This window comes from Octopus bimaculoides, chromosome 4 (assembly GCF_001194135.2).
Source record: "Octopus bimaculoides isolate UCB-OBI-ISO-001 chromosome 4, ASM119413v2, whole genome shotgun sequence".
Taxonomy (NCBI): Eukaryota; Metazoa; Mollusca; class Cephalopoda; order Octopoda; family Octopodidae; genus Octopus; species Octopus bimaculoides.
Genome location: NC_068984.1, coordinates 63,320,075 through 63,325,438, shown reverse-complemented (window position 1 = coordinate 63,325,438; position 5,364 = coordinate 63,320,075).

Genomic DNA, 5,364 nt, shown 5'->3' with positions numbered 1-5,364 from the left:
AAGGCTTTGGTCGGCCCGAGGCTATAGTAGAAGACACTTGCCCAAGGTGCTACGCAGTGGGACTGAACCCGGAACCATGTGGTTGGTAATCAAGCTACTTACCACACAGCCATTTCTCTCTATCCATTAACATGTACGGTTCTCTCTTTTCCTTCGTGAATTTTAATGGAAAGGACAATCGAAGAAATTATTCTAATTCTGGTAAAACCAACATCAGCAGATCTAATCTAATATATCTAACAGATTACATTGTATTTTGTTACTAAAATTTTTCAACTTCTGCATTTGTACTTTTACAAACATATGGACATACGTATACAGAACTTGCAAACGTATACAGACAGTTTCAAGTTTTATGTGACTGAGTATACCTCATAATCCTGTGCCATTAAGCTAAACTCATACAGAGTTTGCATAATAAGGTTGGACAGAAGTAGTGTTCATACAAGCTCCCACATAGATTCTGTCTCCTGAATCTCACCCGGAAAGAACACAATAAATGTCTACATTCCTCAAATAACTCCCTACGTAGTAAAAGATCTAAATTTCATTTTAAAATGTCTCATTATAACAGAGACGTTGAAGCATGTAACAAGGCCATATGAAAATATGTTATATAGGAATATAAACGTGGATATTTTAGAATAATTAAGTCCCATTTACGACCTTCAGTGATAATTAAAACACTTTAATTATTAACCATATTGGCGTTTCTTAATTTCATAATTATCCACGAATATATTTATATTGATTTTTCAATTTAAATTAGATAAAGAAAATTAATAAAATGAAACAGTAACCTAGTCTCACGATGTTGTTTTTACATGCAGAATCTAGTACTTGAAATGATTAATAGACATAATATTTACATTCTGGAAATATGCTTCCAAATATCTCTCCCCACATTATATTTCTGTGGTTGATTACATGCTTATAAAATGTATCATGATTAAGTGCTCAATTAATTTTGTAAGGGTTTCACTAATACAAAATTAATATAAATCGTTATGCTTAGGCTTAAAGCGTTCATAAATGTTAAAATACTTTCAGTACAAGAAAGGTGCATGCTTAAAGTTTTAGTATCTATTTTACAATTTGACATTGTTCTCCAGCTGTTTCCCGCACATTTCGTAATAGAAATATTAAATTTAGATGCAAGAGTAAGATTAGAAATTTATACAATGAGTGAATTTTTCCGGTCAAAAACTAGATATGATTATATCTATGAAGAAAGAAACGCGATCAAGTAACCAATGACAGAGGCATAGACATAACTAGCTCTGATTAAAACACGGTAAAATGATTCAGTCAAAGAAAGATAGATAAAACTCCTACTACGATAAGGTTATTTTAGCAGTGAAAATGCTTAAGAGAAAGGGAAATATGGTAAAAACAGATCCCACTAAATATGCTCCTTTTTGTTGGTAGGTACTCAAATTTCGACATATGGAGAGTAGAAAACTTGTTATAGAAGCATACACCATTTTTGCTAATGATAGCATGCCGGACAAAATGCTTGGCGGGATACTGTCCATCTTTACGTTTTACGTTCACATTCCGGCGAGAACTTTTCGTTTCATCCTCTCGGAGTCGATAAAAGAAGTACCAGTTGAGAACTGGTTTTGCCCCTTCTCAAAAGTTTCAAGGCCGTGTACTCATAGAAAGAATTATTTGCTAATGACGCATTGCTTTCCTATGTAATATAAGAACTATAATCTGATAAGTGATGTTATTATGTATATGCAGATATATATGTAAACATGTGTGTATAAGAATGCATGTGTATGTTCGTGAGTGTGTTTATATAAGTAGATGTTTTTGTGCATTTATACAGTGAAATTTATTTTATTCATGTATCATCACTGTAATTTCAGTCTTTGCTTTCCGAGCGTTTCATGCAAAGCCTATTTCACTCGAATATATTTACAGCAGACTCTGGCAGAGGAAGCCATTTTATATTTAACTCTTCAACATTCAGAATACCCTATCAAATGTAATGCTTATCTATTCACAATGCTTTGAATTAATCGTGCATTATCTCGTGGCTTTGATATTTGGATGATGCGGTTGAACATTTTTAGAATGACTTTGTACGGTATGCATGAAAGTTTAGATCAGTGTAGTTAGACAATAAAATAGGTGAAATATTTTTTGCCAGATATGATCATATTAAATGCCAAAGGGTTAAACATAAGTGAAGATTTAAGCAAACCTTATTCTATAACGCAAATACATCCAGTGATAAGATACATTTCATATACGGTCCACATGCCACAAGATGGCTCAAGAAACCAATACCTCCATATTTTGCTACTAAATCAAGCAAGGAGATTCCTATGACGAAACTATCACCTTCCAGAAGAAAATTACTATGAAAATTGTTTCACATTTTAATTATTCGAATATTAATCAGTGACGCAATCTTGGATTAAAGCATTTTATTTTCATTACAAAGCAATTATTCACCAGATTGGCTATACACTTGTAAAACTTGAAGCAACGGCAAACATTATATTCAGAATAACTCTCTTTATATTAGACACCAACGTTATAAATTTAACTCTCTTATCTCTTGTACAAGACTGCGTATATATATTTATGTGCCTGTCTGTATATATATATATATATATATATATATATATATATATATATATATATATAGTCTACTAGGAGAACTTATGACAATTTGTGAGGAAGTAAATAACATAAATTTGAATTTTAAACTCCTCTTAAATCTTTAATTAGCACACAGAGTGGTTTTGCGAATTACATTTCAATTAGAAATTTATACATATCTGGTAGCTCTTGTATCCTTCGTTTCTCGTAATTTGTATTGCATGCAGATATTAACGTTATTATATTCTATTTCCCTCTAACTTTATCCAATATAGCCAGTATTGAATGCGGCTTAAGCATGTTATATCAGAAAATGAACAAATTTTATTATTTTGGAAACTATGACAAACATAATAAAAAATTCTAAATTTGGTCTCTAACAACAAGGAGGCATTTTCCTGATAATTTTCCAATGCAAACTTCGGTCGAATTGCCATCATTGATACACGCAACGATGCATTTTTATATATCAAGTTTATTATCAGATAGAAATTTCCCAATATTTCAACAATAAACGATTGTTTGTTGCATTGTAATATTATTAGATTCCTGGCGTATATTTTATTCAACAAAAGGGCTATTGAAATTACTTGATATGTGTATGTAGCTTGTGATTAGAGACAAAACGTTTACTGCAATATATTTTAACAATTAAAATTCTCAGCGCAAATAAGTATTGAAATCTGCTTGAGAACTTAAAAAGACTCTAAAAATTTACGCAAGCCAATTATTATAATTAAGCTACAATATAAGAATATATGTACACATATGCGAGAAAACATGTGTGAGTGTATATATGTACATTTATGTGTATATATATTTGTATATATATATATATATATACATGTATATATATATATATATATATATATATATATATATATATATATATATATATATATATATATATATGTATATCTGTATACGTACATATCTATATCTGTATGTGTGTGTGTGTGAGTGCGCGCGCGCTCTGGCATGGCTCTGTGGTGAGAAGTTTGCTTCCCAACCACTTGGTTTCGGGTTCAGTGTAACTGTGTGGCAACTTGGGCAACTGTCTTCTACTGTAGCCTATGAGCGATGAAAACCTTGTGAGTAGATTAGGTGCAGGGGAAAGTCAACAAGCCCGACGTATATACATATGTGTGTTTGTGCGTGTGTACGTGTGTGCGTGCAAGCGTGCGCGTCTGTTTGTGTATGTTTGCGTGTCTCTGTTTGTCTTCCACCACCACTTGACAGCCGGTACTGGCAGTTTATATCTCCATAACCTGGCGGTTCGGCAAACGAGATCCATAAGATAAGTACCAGCCTCAATAAGTACTGCGGTCGATTCGTTCGGCTAAAATACTTCAAGACTTAACTAAGCATGCCCGTATTCTAATGATTGAAACATAGAAAAGACAAAAGATACATACAAAATGTTTGATGAAAATGTTTGATGAAAATGTTTGATGAAAATTTTTGATGAAATTTTTGATGAAAATTTTTCAATGAAAATTGTTGATGAAAATTTTTGATGAAAATTTTTGAAGAAAAGTTTTGATGAAAATTTTTGAAATTTTTGATTAAAATTTTCGATGAAATTTGTTATGAAAATTTTGTTGAAATTTTTTGATGAAGAAGTTTGATGAAAATGACCGACTCAAAGGCGAGTATATCCACTGACAGCTTTTCTGTGGGTTCAAGAATTACACACCCCACCCCAATTTTCCACGCTAGGTTAGTGCATGGAATCCTCCAAACGGATGTATTACATGTCGATTAGTCGAATTAGACCATCATTTACTCTACAAATGTTTTGTCGTCAATGCTGCACTTTCCCGTATCACCTTTTTCAACAAAACTGTAATATATATAAACATACTATACCATGTTAATCCCGAGCAATGCCGGGTATCTCTGCTACTAATGAAATAAATGTATCAACAGCTAGGACAAGGGCACATACAGGAGTGGTGATGTGAAACATCCAGTCTGATGAAGTTTGAAAGATTATAATGATGCTCCAGCATAACCAGAGCCGCATGGCTGAAAAGAATCAAACAGTAAAAATTATAAAAATAATTTTAAAATATATACAGTAATGTTTCTACTTTGCGATGGTCGAAGGATTACTGTAAATACACCGAATTATCCCGCAGCGCTACTTGACTAGACGATGAGAAGCATGCATTTCGGGTTTTTTTATCTCCGTTTCAAACATAGAAATCAGATAAGGTGGCGTTGCAAGCCAACCCGAGATACCATAATTCCTTATCATATTCCCGACATTGTACGATGACCAGTAGCGCTACACGGCGGCTCACCATACATAAGATATGGGTCATGTTTGAATCCCTTAAGAAGACCATCACTATTTTGTCAAGGACAAAATAGTGATGGTCGCTGCTGACAATAAATATATACGCTTTTATTTTTTCTCCCTTTTATTTCTTCCCGATAATTTCATAACAAGGTCTGAAAGCATGACTCTGACGCAAGTCAGAGGAAATGCCTATCGAATGCTTAGAACCGCATATATTTCGCAATTTTTTTCTTTTAGAATTTTCGCGTAAACTGGCATTGCAAATGCAGACGATACGAAACAAGTGTAACTTATCATTAAAGATGTATTAAAGAATTTTCTTTATTTTCTTTTGACAGATAGATAGATAGATAGATAGATAGATAGATAGATAGATAGATAGATAGATAGATAGACAGACAGACAGACAGACAGACAGACAGATAAATAGACAGGTATTTAGA